Source organism: Tribolium castaneum, chromosome 8 (genome assembly GCF_031307605.1).
Source record: "Tribolium castaneum strain GA2 chromosome 8, icTriCast1.1, whole genome shotgun sequence".
NCBI lineage: Eukaryota > Metazoa > Arthropoda > Insecta > Coleoptera > Tenebrionidae > Tribolium > Tribolium castaneum.
In genome coordinates this window covers 14,558,000-14,573,617 of record NC_087401.1, presented here as the reverse complement: position 1 = coordinate 14,573,617, position 15,618 = coordinate 14,558,000, and the positions used below count along the sequence as shown (strand labels likewise).

At 29.7% G+C, this 15,618-nt stretch overlaps 1 protein-coding gene and 1 long non-coding RNA gene across 3 annotated transcripts in view; both read right to left on the bottom strand.

Moving 5' to 3' along the window:
• Nucleotides 1-15,618, bottom strand: part of LOC103313387 (uncharacterized) — a 233,663-nt gene that overhangs the window by 140,663 nt on the left and 77,382 nt on the right. The gene's annotated exons all lie outside the window — the stretch shown is intronic.
• On the bottom strand, nt 10,581-15,423 carry LOC135266879 (uncharacterized). Its single transcript, XR_010335087.1, has 4 exons — nt 15,224-15,423; nt 14,291-15,170; nt 13,948-14,238; nt 10,581-13,893 (listed from the first exon to the last, which is right to left on the bottom strand). It is a non-coding gene; the product is annotated as an uncharacterized LOC135266879 (long non-coding RNA).

Sequence of the window (15,618 nt, the reverse complement as noted above, 5' to 3'; positions counted from 1 at the left end):
CAAGTAACTTAATAACTTTAACATCTTTTGTTTTTTAATAAATTTATGTCTTTAATTTATATAGAAAATTCCATTGTATCCTCTCGTTTTTAATATGAGCTGAACGTAAAATTGGTCCCCAATTCGCGTTCGACACGTTCGAAAACAAGACAATATCTTCGCCGCTGTCGTGACACGCCGCGGGAATTTCTAAGTGCTCTCCCCTATTTGGGGGGTTTTAAAGAGTGGGGCGCGAGCGCACGTTATGTGTGTACACCGATCTTGCTCCGGGAACATCAAAAAGGGGATGTCAATCATCTGATATTGAATTCGTACGTTGTGAATTTTCCAACACTGCGAATTGTTGCTGAACTGAATGCCTAAGAGGCCCGTAGCCGACTCTCAAACACATATTTTTACCGAAAGGGTGGTGCTCTTTTTCACTCCGGCTAAATATTATTCTTTGGGGTTATTCGCATCTATGCAACCATATTTCACGCTAAAAATGACGATAGTTTTCAAATAATAACTCGTATTGTTGTTGTTACATCATGACTTCGGAACCAAATTTTGTGGTTCACTGGTTTTTTGCAAGAGAATTAGCTTTTGACAAACTTAATTTTGCGTTAGCTTCTCTTTTCGTGTGTATGAGTATGTGAGTGATACAATTCTATCTTTTCAAAAAAAAAAAAATTAAGCAACCATTGGGTACAGTCACCCAAAATGAAAATGACGCATCTATGTACAATTCCAATCTCTTGACTGTAACAAGAACTTGTCATAAATCATCAGAGGTCGTAAACTAATCTTGAGAGAAATTCGATATTTTGTATAACATTGTTTGAAATTATTGAAACGACTTTTTTACAAAGAAAATGATTCCAAATCAAGAAACTACTTTTGCAATATTATATGATGTTTTAATGTTCTACATAATCTCACACTAACTCTGTGAATTTTAATATAATATATTGATATAAATTTAATATAATATTGGCCTCGCTTCATAGAATATAGGGTAGGGTAGGGCAGCTTCGGGCGACTTTTTTTAAAACCCTTCAAAAGTTTTTGAAATTGTCCCAAAATTCGAAACAATATAAATTTGACTACAATTATAAAAATAATTGTTATAAATAATTATAAAAAACACTATATATTTAAGTAATTTTTTAGAAAATATTTAATTTCAACTATAATGCATTTTGTTCGATGTGCCAGGTGAAGGCATATTTTGAACCTGGATGGGGTGGGTACGAACAAGAATATCTCTACAAAAAAGCAAAAATACTTATCAAAAAATATTCTACTGAATTAGATATGAAAAAAAAAAAAACGTCAAACTGCAGTCAAGGTGCTAGCTTTACAAGACATAACGTAGAGAATTAAACTGATTTTCATATGTATTAGGATATTTATGCAAAAAATAACATATCCAAATAATGTTAATCATCAAAATTTCAAGACGTCCGAAGCTGCCCTACCTTATCCTAGTATTTTGAACTATTTTAAAATTTCGAATAGATAACCACGAAATAAACAGCAACATTTAACGCTATTCTCTCCATTTTATTGACGGGATGATTTTCGGACCAGGAAATAATTGTCCCTGTGATTTCAAAATTGTCGCAAAAAGGGCACCGCCTCCATTTTTTCCCCTCGACCGCCACACAAAAAACTAATAAATCGCAAGCTCGTAATCGGAAAAGCAATCAGCGCTGTCAGGCGAAAAGACATCAACAATGAATTCGATTAAATATTACAATTTTCTTTCGACAATCAATCAAAATGGGCGCGTCAACAGACAGTACAAAAACAATTTATTTGAATTACGTCCAAATTGTAATATCATCCCCGGACCGGTTACAGCACGCTTCTCTCCGAGATAGATCTACCTTCCTCCTCATGCAAATTCACCGACAAAAAACTAGACTGCTGAATTACAAACAATGTCGACGCTTCCAATGCTATTTGCATTAGGAAAACAAATAATTGTGTCCCTACCATTGTCAAAATTGGGTTTCAAATCATTTTGCGAGTATAATGACATACATTACCCTTTTTTTTAGGAATTTGCTTTTCGGTAATGACACCACATACCTGAAACAAAGAACAAAATTATTATTAGTTTGTGTTTCTTCCATAAATGTAGATTTTAGAACGTCATTAAACTAGTCCTTGCTAATCCAGTTCTAAGTAAACCTATCTTCGATTAGAACTGGTCTAACTTAAACCTATTTGTTGATAAAATGGTTTAGAGACTTTTTACTCTAAAACCCTTAAAACAAACAAAAAATATACAATACCTACTACAAATCATAAAAAAACTATGTGTTTGGTCAAAACTAGAATTAACTATTGTCTTTCTTTGCTAGATTTAACCAGTTAATTTTTTTTAACAAAGTGTACTTTTTACACATACGAAAAAATACAGAATACCCACTTAAAAGCACAAAACAAAAAAAAAAAGAAAAGAAACTATCGTATTCTGCAAGTTCTAATCTTAGTTAGTTCAGTATAAGTAGAATTAACCGAGGAATTAGCTGCGTCTTTCGTCAGTTTTACAAGTTTTACCTCTAAATACAAGTATTTGGCGTACTTTTTTTAGAAACAAACAAAAAACAAAGAATACCGACTGAAGAACATAAAATAAAAGAAAAAAATGTTTAGTAAAAACTAGAATTCTGTTAAAATTTAACTAAAGTTAACTATTGTTTTTCGTCAATCCTATACCTACTTAGTTAAAATTGAAGTTTACAAAAAATTCGGTCAGTTAATTCCAGTTTAATTTAAACATATTTGTTAACTAAAAAATTTAGGTGTTTTCTTACTGTTAAATTTGGATTAATTTTATAAAAACCAAAAAAACAGAGTGATACCAACTCCAAAACATAACAAAAAAGATAAAATTGTTTTAAAAAAATGTTAAAATCAACTAAAGACATTTGTTATTTCTAGTTAATTCAAGACAGTTCCATTTTCAACTAAACTCCAGTTACTAACTTCCTTAGAACTAGTTTAAACTAAACCTATTTTTTAGTAAGTAGGTTTAGAGGTTTTCTAATTAAATACGAGCATATAGTGCATATATTTATAAAAACAAATACAAAATACAAGATAAATAAAAATAATACCTCCTCAAAGACACCACAAAAGTAAAAAAAGAGACAATTAGTTAAAAAAAACTAGATACTTGGTCAGAAAATAGTAACTGTCGTATTATTTAATCCTACTTTTAACTACACAGTTAACTAAAATAGGCTAACTGGTTAATGAAAGTGGTTAATGGTTAATAAAAGAGTATAGAAGTTCTCTTACTTCTAAATACGAGTATTTGGAGTATTAAACCAAAAAAAAAACAGGGTAATAACTACGAAAACAAAACACAAAAAAATATATTTACAATTTACAAACTAACGTCTTCGTTATTAGGTAAAACTAGTGTTTACTAATCCGTTAAGTTAACTTGAGTTTCAAATAAACATGTTTTTTAATAATAAATAGCTAATAATAGTTAAAAACAAGTTAATAAAAAAGTTAATTATAATCAGTCTTTGAAATACAACAAATTTGCCTTTCAGTTAATAGAAGTTTTTAGCGGTTTTCTTACTTTTAAGTATGAGTATTTGGAGTACTTTTATTCAAACAAACACAAAAATATACAATGAATAAATTAAAATAGTACATCCACAAAGAAATTAAAATAAATCAGTTCCAAAAAACGATATGATTGGTCAAAACAAGAAGTAACTTTCGTTTTTTGTAAATTCTAGGTGTAGTAGTTAAAAATTGAAGAATCCATTGAAGAATATTATATATAATATATTATATATTATATATTATATATTATATATTATATATTATATATTATATATTATATATTATACAGCGTGCTCAAAAACTGGCGCACCAACTCAATGGTGTGAGGTAGAGAAATGGTTACATATAAAGGTAAAAATAGTAAAAAAATTCTTTATATTAAAGTTATTGATAAATAACGGATTTTAGATAAATAATATGTGGCAACGTTGTCTAACAGTCATGATCGCAATAGAATTTGAGCAACAATAAAAATAAATTATTTTTGAAACGGTTTCCTAGGAAATAATTCCCAGTGTTGGCACATCTACAAACTGTGATTTTTTGGATGAATTTTTATTTTTTTAAATTAAAAAAAACTGCTAAAATCTGATAGTAAATTTAAAAATAATTATTCATCGTTTTGTTACGGAACGATTACCTGGTATGAAACATAAAAACATAAAAAAATAATGAAAACTAAAGAAGTTAACACAATAAGTTTGTAGTACTAGATTTTTTAAAATATTACTTTAGGAATTTTTTCAACATTTTTCCCGTAATCTGCACTTGCTTCTCAATAACGTACCACTGAGTTGGTGCGCCAGTTTTTGAGCACCCTGTATATTATATATTATATATTATATATTATATATTATATATTATATATTATATATTATATATTATATATTATATATTATATATTATATATTATATATTATATATTAAATTAACATTTTCTGAACAGGTTAGTAGTCCATTTCAAGGATTTTGATGTCTCAAAAGTACACTTTAATTGTTGATATTGTTTGATTGAACTAATCTAACTTAGACATTTTAGTAAAAAAGATTTTTTAGGTTTTTTAGGGCCAACGAGAAGCTTTTAATGTAAGCCAGTATGCCGTTGACTTTTCGTTAATTTTTCGATTGTGTTGAAAAATCAGACCCTCCGCGCCTATAGACTACCTATTTGAAAAGATAGATCACAGGCAACATAATACCATTATTACAACCATAAGTTCACCATACTTGACACAAAGGCGCCCTAAATAGGAAACACCCCGACGTTTTGTAACACAATAAAATTTAAAATTTGAGGGACGTCAGTTTACAATATGACAGATCGGGTATAATCTACCCTCGGTCGTTTGCACGCAGGGGGACGGAAATAAATTATTCATTATTTATTTGTAGTAACAGCCAACACGAATTTATCAAATTACACCAAAATAAAACAAAAAAAAAATGTCTGATTACGTTCCTGACGCTGTAAAAAGAGCGACCCCCGCAATTTCGTTGCATGTCGATACAAGACCAGTCCGGGATTTATAGGCCGTCCATAAAATTTCTAATTTCTCGCCCCATTAATTTTATAACAAGTCAAACATCATTTGTACGCAATTCCGACATTATTAACGTTATTTAACCCCGATAATGGCTCCCGAAATGCTTACTCCGTGTACTGTAATTACTTGGCAACTTGCACAATCATCGTGACGTTTCATTACTGTATCGATTCAAAAACACGGAAGGTATGGAAAGTAGCTTCCAAAAACAAGCCACCCTCTAATGCATTTTTTTAATTATTAGTTTTTTCATTCAAAATTTTTCTATTATTTAAAGTTGGCTAGTTAACCAAAAAGCAAATTACGCTCTCAAATTCAGTATCCCTTTCATTCACTACCCTATTAACACCGAATACATTATGAAACCTTCCATCGGCTTCTTTCCACAACGAAAATTTCCCACTGCAAACCTACCTCACTTTTCAGTCGCCCATTAGATAGTCAGTCATCCCTTTAGTAAATCTTTCTTCACGTCACAACTTTTTCATCTTCACCATATCAAGTCAAAGTCCGCCTTTTGTAGAATATTTTGAACGCTTTATACGGATATGTTTTTGAAAAAATATTCGAAGAGGTAAAAATTTAAATAAAAAAAATGTTATCTGATTATCCTTCATCCGCCTCAACGTGGAGCAGAAAAAAATAGCATTCTAACTTGGCGCCCAACGTGGGGCAGAAGTCAGGAAAACGCGTCCTAACCTTCTGTTATAGGTCTCTGCTCATTTAAAAGTGTCTACTAAATTTTGGAAAGATTCAGAGAAGTCGCTAGGGAAAGAACAGTAAGCTGGACATTTCATATAGCATTGTAACTTGGCGCCCAACGTGGGGCAGAAGTCAGGAAAAAGCGTTATAACCATTTATTATAAGTATTTGGTCATTTAGAAGTATGTTCTAAATTTTGGAAAGATTCAGAGGAGTCGCTGGGGATAAGACGAGTTCTTAAGATCACTTTCAGTTTGAACCAAAAATTTTGAACATTTATTGAGTTCAGTTCTTTAAGGCAGAACAATCACAATTTTTTTCCTTCATAATTATGAAGAGAGGAAACGAAACATTTTGTAAAACGTCTTCACTGATTAACACTGAATTAAAAAATAAAACAAAATTAAATAACAAATAAATAAAAAATTAAAGTATTTTTTCTCTTTATAAAAGATGCTGTTTCAGGTACGACAATAAATAAACATAAAATACCAATTGCTTCATATTATCTATTATGTGATTTAGAAAAAGAAAAAGTAAAAAGATAAAAAAATGTGGAGGAAGCCAAACTAAAATGTAGATTATGCAGAAATTACCTGCATTTTGTCTAATTCTGCCAAATTCAATGTCATTCCAAATGTTTTTGTTGGATGTTTTGACTGAATAGTTAAACAAAGATTTGGACAATTTGAGACAAAAATTTATTTTTATGTCAATGGATTTTTCTATTTCAAATTTTTTCGAAACAAACTGATAACTTGATTATTACGAGAAAAACGCGACCAACTTAGCTAATAATTTAATTTCAGCTAATTCCAACAGTGATTTAACTCATTCTTTCTCTCTTCTTTCCTTAACAGAACTCACACTCCTTCCTACTTTATCATTTTCTCACCCTTGCCACTCAAAACGATTGTTAAAAAAGCAATATAAAGGAGCAGTCGAGCACCTGCAAGCATGTTATGCAATTTTTTAGATGACATTCTCCACTCGCGTTCAAGTCCAAAAACAAAACAAAATGGCAACCTTCAATATACATCTTCAAAAAATTTTTTTGAGTAAATCCCCTAACTTTAAAATGCTTTAACAAAGAACTCAAACCCTCAGTTTTCTTAATTCGTAGCAAACGGCTGCTATAGAAACATTTAATGCTCAAAAACTGGCGCACCAACTCAGTGGTACGTTATTGAGAAGCAAGTACAGATTACGGGAAAAATGTTGAAAAAATTCCTAAAGTCATATTTTAAAAAATCTGGAGCTACAAACTTATTGTGTTAACTTCTTTAGTTTTCATTATTTTTTTATGTTTTTATGTTTCATACCAGGTAATCGTTCCGTAACAAAACGATGAATAACTATTTTTTAATTTACTATCAGATTTTAGCAGTTTTTTTAATTTAAAAAAATTAAGATTCATCAAAAAAATCACAATGTGTAGATGTGCCAACACTGGCAATTATTTCCTAGGAAACCGTTTCCAAAATCATTTATTTTTATTGTTGCTCAAATTCTATTGCGATCATGACTGTTAGACAACGTTGCCACATATCATTTACCTACAACCCGTTATTTATCAATAACTTTAATACAAAGAATTTTTTTACTATTTTTACCTTTATATGTAACCAGTTGTCTACCACACACCATATATATATATATATATATATATATACAGCGTGCTTTGTTTTTGAGCACGCTGTATATATATATATATATATATATATATATATATATATATACAGCGTGCTCAAAAACTGGCGCACCAACTCAGTGGTGTGTGGTAGACAACTGGTTACATATAAAGGTAAAAATAGTAAAAAAATTCTTTGTATTAAAGTTATTGATAAATAATATATATATCGAACCGGACGGGCTTCTTTAATAGGTATTTATATACCAAGACAAGGTTGCTTTACTCGGCTTCGCCTCGGCTCTCAATTTCCAACCTCATTCAATAAAAACACTTTACTGCCGTGATGCATATAATTTTTTTCGGCGACTACTTTTACAACATTTCTAAAGCAATTTTCCACAATCGCACTTCATGCAGCACTCGCTTTGCTCGTGTAGCAAACAAAATGCTCATATGGGAAATTGCATTTTCCAAAGTCGTTATTTTTTTGTAATATCATTACCAAATACGTAAATAGGTATTACGAAACTATATATGTATTATAAAAAACGCTCACTCGATTTGGCAAACATTATGTTTGTTAAACGAAATCGATTACGAAACATAACTAACAATAAGGGTTGGCCATGGCTTTTAAATTTCTGTGTCAAGACTTTTTCACATCTTCCCATCTGTTTGTCTAATGGCAAATATTTCTGCAAGATGCAAACATGTCTCCGGACGTGTCCCGTTTGTAAATGTCATCCCGTCCGATGTTTTCGGGCAATTTGTTTATGTCTTTGGAGTCGTTCGTTGGCATTTTTGCATTCGTGAAATGCAAGGCATACGCGATCCGTTGCTGATGGGGTGCACTGGATCCAGTCTCCGTCGAGCGTGACGGGGCACTCGACGGGACGTCTGTGATTCATAGCGAGCTCAGCAGGGGGGCTTTGCCCCCACGGTCAAAAACGGCAAAATGCATTTGTCAAACTATTAACAGCCGCCGTCTCTTTTACTCCCCTTTAATAGAAAATCAGACGCTTATTTATTATTGTCGACGATGATTGCGGTTTTTTTCACTCTCGTTTCCCTTTGAAACGCCATCGCGGATCAATCACAGCCCGGAACAAATTACCAAAGTTGAAATTCTGCCAGACGGTGTGGGGACGCGAGGAGAAAACAGCAAATTAATTCCGGAAACGTGTGTAATCCATCTTGATAAACAAGTCGAATTTATATCGCGCGCACACACACCCGGAATTGGCCCGGACTCGACACAACGTCTCACCCGGACTCGTGAGCATTTACAAATTGGCGAAAAGAGACAAATGCAATTTATTACGTGATGTTCACTGTGTTTTATGCGAGTTGTTTCAGGGAGTTTCCAAACGGCGAGAAATATACAGGGGGTGGCCCAAAAGTAAACAACCACAACCTGATGCGTGTAACTTTAGCGAAAATATTTCGAATTTAAAGAGAAAATTTTTTGTATAACACAATAATTATTTAATAAACTAATTTTGAGTTAGACAGCTTTTTTCGCCACAAACGACTGATAACCCTTGAAAAAATAAAGCTTGAAATTTGAACACTATTTTGAAAAATAAAAAAAATATATGTATAAAGGCTCTAACTAGTGACTGTTGGTTCACCATTTTTTTACAGTTATAGGCCTTTTGATAAATTTTTTATCCTAAAAAAAATCAGAAAAATCGTTCCATGGGATGGTTCTTGAAAACCAAAAATTTGAATTTTGAAGATACTCTGAGAAAAAAAATCGCAGAGACCCTAAATATGATAAATATTGTTCGTTTACCATTTTTTTACAGTCAAAATCCTCTGTTGTCTGCAAAAACTAGAAAAATCGGCATACTAGATGACACTTGAAAAATTAAGTTAGAATTTTGAACATATTCTCAGCAACCAAAAAAAAAATTCGTAGAAGCCTTAAATAGTTCATTATATTTTTCATAGTTGAAGACTATTAACTAACTTTTCTTTCTGAAAAAAAAAACAGAAAAACAGCTATACTTACCACAAAAGGCACTTGAAAAATATTCAAATGTTGAAAATATTAAAAAAAAAACGAAAAAAATCATTAAAGCCCTAACAAGTATTTATTCATTTATAATTTTTTGGGAGCTGAAGGCCTTTAGATAAGCTTTGTGTTCTAAAAATGAATTAGAAAAATCCCTATACGAAATGACCTTGAAAAACGTAAAGTTTTAGCAGTTCTCCAGTTTTTACAGTCAAAATAAGCCCTTCTAACAACCTATGAAAAATCGTCACACCAGATGACACTTGAAAAAATTAGGTTTGAATTTTGGAGACACTTTGAGAAAGCCAGAAAAAAAAAACAACCAGTAATTAAGTAATAGTTCCTTAACCATTTTTTTACTGTCAAAGGCCTTCAAATTTTGAACACATGATCGATACGATAAAAATGTAAATGAAACAAAAACAATTTGGTAAATATCCCTTAACTACCCCGTCATAAATTGGCGCCCAACGTGGGGCAGAAAAAAAAATCCATTAAAAAATGACGTCCAAAGTAGGATATAAGCGCCGATGTCGTCACAAATTCGGTTTAAATTCTCACGTTAGATGGCGCCACGGTACGGTCTGCAAGCTTTTCGCTAGATGGCGCTGCCGTCAGTCAGCGCCGCCGCCGCCTTCAATCAAAGATGGCGCTGCTGGCCTCCATTTTAATTTTTTTTTTTTATTTTTTAAACTTCCCGCCAATATCAGATGATGATGATGATGATGATGATGATGATGATGGCCGACCGACGCAACACACCACACACCCCCGCGCGTTTGCGAATTTTGGGGTTGTGAAATTTTTGGTTTTTGGGGTTGTGAAATTTTGAATATATGATTTTTGAAATGTGCAATTTTGAATACATGAAGTATACAAAACATGCTGTATTGAGTTAAGCAATTTTAAATGGATTATTAGGAGAACAGAAAAAATCGCTCTAGTGTTTATCTAACTACCTCCTACTACGCTAAATTGTATTAATGGGAGAACAGGAATAAGGAGTAATTTTTTTCTGAAAAAAAAAAAAAAAAAAAAAAATTCTAGTATATGTAGTTTTTTATTTATTTATTTTTTTGTCAAAGCGAAACAAAAATAAAACAGGAAATAGAACAAACAAATATTTTATTAATATTTGGAAAAAATATTTAAAAAAAGTATTAAATTTTACAAAAACTTAGAAGGGGTTAAGGAATTGAATAATGCCCCCAAGCGTGAGTACTAATTAGATCATCTAAAATATATCTCTTATTATCTAATGCATTTAATCCTAACTTATTAATATTTACAGAAAATAGTTCATGATTAATTGATCTTATAGTATTAAAATTAACATAACCTACTGTATTATTAAATAAACATTCATATATATCGTTAAATTCTATTTTTCTAGTATTAGTAATCCTATAACTATCATTATCAACATTATCTACAAAATCTATAATGACTGCACTTTTTTTAATTCCCTTTATTTTAGGCTCTTTTACTTCTCCATTCACTTTATAATCATAAACTTTTGGTCTTAGAGTAATAAACTCTGTAAGAATTTTACCATTCAATTCATCTTTCATTAATCCTGGAATTTTTTTATTTACAAGAGGAATATTCCAAATATTATTTACATCATAATCACTAGTATCAAATTTTGAATTTGCAAAATCTCGTATTAGATCATAAAGCGAATAATTTTCTTTTTTACATGTCATTTTATAAATAAAACTATCAGTATCCATATATAATAATTTTGATTGAAAATAATTTTTTATTTGCTTATTAATAAAATCGTAATGAAAATCGTACATAATAATTTTTGATAATTCTAAAACAGTAAATCCTACGTAGATTGGCCTTTTCATTTTGATTTCGGTTTTATTTAATTCGATGCTAACTAAATTCTTATTTAGTATTTTAACGTTTTTAAATTCTGGTTTTAGAATGTATTTTCTGGCTTGTTTCCAATTTTTTACTAATACAATTTTACGTTTTTTCCGGTCTGATTCTAATGTTTTTCCAAAGATAGAATTTATTAAAAGTTTAAAAAATCCTTTCTCGAATTCATTTTTAGCTTCCATACGCAATTTTGTATTAAATTCAATATAAGGTTTTAACCATGCGTCTTGGTCAAATGTTAAAACTCGATGAATTTTTTTAATTTGTAAACCATATTTTATACACTGTAACAAATTTTTATAATGTATAACGTAATTTTGTTTATCATATAACGTACACATTAACTTTGAATTTCGTGGTTCAGGACAAAAAGGAAAATCATCATGTTCATCGTGTATACTTTTATCATAATATAAGTCAACTTCTAAAATAAACCCTTTGTTATCATTAGTATTTAATTTTTGAGGCTCAGCGAAAATTTCATTAATTTCATTTGTTGATAACCAATGAAAATTTCCAATAGGTAACTTTTGACTTAAAGCCCAGCCATATAAATTGTTAGCATCGATATAAAAAAGATAATCTATAGGTTTTGTAGGATCATATGTTTTTGAATAATGTGTATTATTACATTCAGCATATCTATGTACCGCTTGAGTAATTCCTCCGCGTATTGATTTTTCGATGAACAAAAACATTTCACTATCGGTAAACAATTCAAGTTTAACTTTTGTGATTTTTAAAGCAGCTGCCCATGAAAGGCCTGGACTAGTATAGAAGGATGCAGCATCAAGTTGGTAATATTTCATTGTTAAGTCGCGAAAATTTTCGAAAACATCAGCTAATTGAATTACATCACATTTTAAATATAAATCGGAGTATTCTCCTAAAGTTTTAATTCCAAATTTTTCCCAAACATTCTGTGCATGAAAATAATCTTTATCTGAAATATGTTTATTTATCATTCGATTAAAAAATTGTGGTTTTGTTGGTAATTGGGTATCTTCGAAGACAGATAAGGAAGTGATATAATCATACGGAAATACTCCTTTTTTTAATAATAATTGAAAAACATTATCTGTAACATTGGGGAAAAAAGCTTTCATAAGAGAAAACTGATTTGGCTTTAAAAAAGATACAAGTTTATCTAATGATGTAGGTAGAAAGCGAAAAGAATCTAAAAACGTAATTTTCATGTTACAATGTATTCCTGAAAATGAAATATAATTTTCATGATTCAATGGTATTATTTCAGTATTTGAAAAATTATTAATAAATTCTGTAATAAAAAGGTGAGCGTCATATCCAGACAAATTATGTAAAAAAACTGGCAACTTATTTGAAATTTGAATTTGTAAATTACAATTATTGCATATTGTAGAAATAAATTCACCAGTTAAATGGTTATGATGTATAACTTTTTTATTATTATCTGTAAAATTGTAACCACATAAATTACAATTATTAGTTGTTTCATGTAACTCTTTTTCTAATTCTGATAGAGGTTTATTTAGTATTTTCTTTTGTTTTAACAATATGTTATTTACAAATTTGCAAATTTCTTTTAATTCTGAAATAAACCACTCTTGAGGCTTTTCTCCTCTATAAGTCTTAAAACTATCTAATTTACTATCAAAAGAACATTTAATAAAATATGCTATACTATATGCAACATGTTTTTGATATGGATTCGTAAAAGAATTTTTTGTATTGGGGTAACAAGTATCTAATGGAACTGTTAAACATTCAAAGTCTGCATATATAACAAATGGTAAACGTAGCAATGACTTAAACTGTGAAAAATGTAAAAGACTTTCTGGAGAATTCGGTTCAGGTAAGCTTGTTTTAACTGCAGGAAATGTTGAACAATCCCGTTTATGTCTATCAATTTTATCTTTTGATTTCGAAGGAATATGTTGTAAACAACGATCACAAAAAAATATTTGATGCTCATTTTTACTTATGCTGCTTCCACATGCTTTTGCAAGATTAGTAATTAAGCAATAATGACCATTAGTGTTAATATTATTTTTAGTTAAATATAATAAATTTATATGTTTTTCTTTTACATTTTTTGTATGATAAATAGGACCATCAATTTGTCGGGTTTTTTCGTTGAATTTAAATACATTAATAGAAATAGTAGGATTCTGTTTTTCAAATTTGGAAATATCTTTTATTTTAACAGGCATTTCAATATTTTTTAAGTTTAAAATTTCATGAACATTACTAGGATAAGATTCAACTCTCTCATATTTAGAGTGATTAACAGGAAAAAGTGCAGCCAAGATAGAATAAACAAAACAATAATTATCATTATTAAAAATATTAATAAAACAAGAACCTTTTCGTTTCAGCTCAATAGGAAGAGGAATGTATGTTCCCCCAGAGTCACTAGAATGGGAGGTGGTATCTTCTTCTTCTTCTTCATTTTGCGATATATTAAATATCGATAATTTGTTTATGGAAATCATCAAATTTTCAATACTTTCTAATGCTTCACCAGACTTATTTTCAGTGAAATCATCCATCTGTAAATTTCATAAAAATTAACAAAAAAATAAATGTTATTACTTATATTTTACCTGATTTAATATAGCATCAAATAAATTTTCTAAAATTGAAGGTATTTCTTCAGAGTGAAAGACTGATTGATTCTGGGTGTTAAAACTTCGAAAGGCATGTTCTTTAGTTACTTTTAATTGATAAATACAATTTAATATAATGTTAATTTTAAAAGCTCCTAATTTTCGTAAAATTTTTTCAAATTTGATAATTAGAATTTCCTTGCAATGTTCAAAAAAATATTTCGGTTCTATGTAATAATTATTGCTGATTAAATAAGTTCGTAGCCGATTATTAAAAGCTGATGAAATCTAAAAATATAAATTAATTAAATTAATTTCTTAATTTAAAAAAAATACTTACTTTAACAAAGGAAATTTTCTGACGTATATCTTGTTGTAAACCTTTTCCATATTTTGTTGAAGAGGATATTTTTTCTTGAAAGTGCGTGAATAAAGTTTTTACTCTTGAAATGTAGTATTCATATTTTTTTTTCTCTCCTAAACTTGTTGCTTGTTGTTGATTATTTTCTAAAATTTTTTCCTTGTTTCTAATAAAATTTTTAAAGGTTTTATAATCATAATCGGAAATAGCGTTTTGTAAAAAAATTTTATATTTTTTTGGACATCGTAGAATTTCAATAAATTTCTCTAAATTTATAGTTGATAATGCGAAAGTCGACGTCAAAGAAGAGGAAGCTGATGTTGATGTTGATGGTGATGGAGGTGGTGGTGATGATGATGATGATGATAATGTTGTTAACGGAGTAGCAGACATAATTATGTGATCTTTTTAAACTCGACAATATTAGCCCAGTTCACCTGTCCCGTATTTTTTTTTCCTAAGTAAATTATTACGGAACCTTTTCCACTTAACAGATATTTTATGGCTCTGTTATTTAAAATTGATACAATTCTTTGAGGAATAAAGAAGTTACCCTCATCAATTTCGCATATAACGCCCCATCCTGTTTTTGTTTTCAATCTTATGAGATTTCTTATTTTATATTCTTTCTTCTGAATTAGAGAATCAATTTTAATAAGTGGAGGCAATTCACATGCACCTCGTTGATTTAATTGTAATAAAATTTCATCTGGACCAACTTCATTGTTTTCACTGCCTGAAGGATTGTTTTCACTGCCTGAAGGGTCTTCAAGATTTGTTGAAGCTGAGGGTTCATCAACAATTAGAGGTTCTGGGTCATAATTATTTATATAATAATTTGGAAGATTATTTTCCATTTCTATTATAAAAAATAAATTTAAGTAAATAATAAAATTTCAAAAACTCACTTACTTATTTCTTTTGTGAAGAAGAATTTAAAAAAATGGTATCACTCACTTGTTTACCGAATAACTCGTGGAAGCCAACTGAATCAAATGATAACATCCACTTCTTAAATATCTTTTCTTAATAAGAAGACAAGTCTGAACACGTTAATAAACATATCTTATCGTAATAAAACAAGTTAGAACAAGGTAAACCTACGTAATTCCATTTGTGGTTAACCACAAAATCTTATCTTATCTTATCTAAGAACATCCTGTTTTTATGGTAAACAACAAATTCCTAACTTATCTTAATAAGACAAGTTAGAACGAGTTAGAACAAGTTAATATACAAGTAATAATAATAATAATAATAATAATAATAATAATAATAATAATAATAATAATAATAATAATAATAAT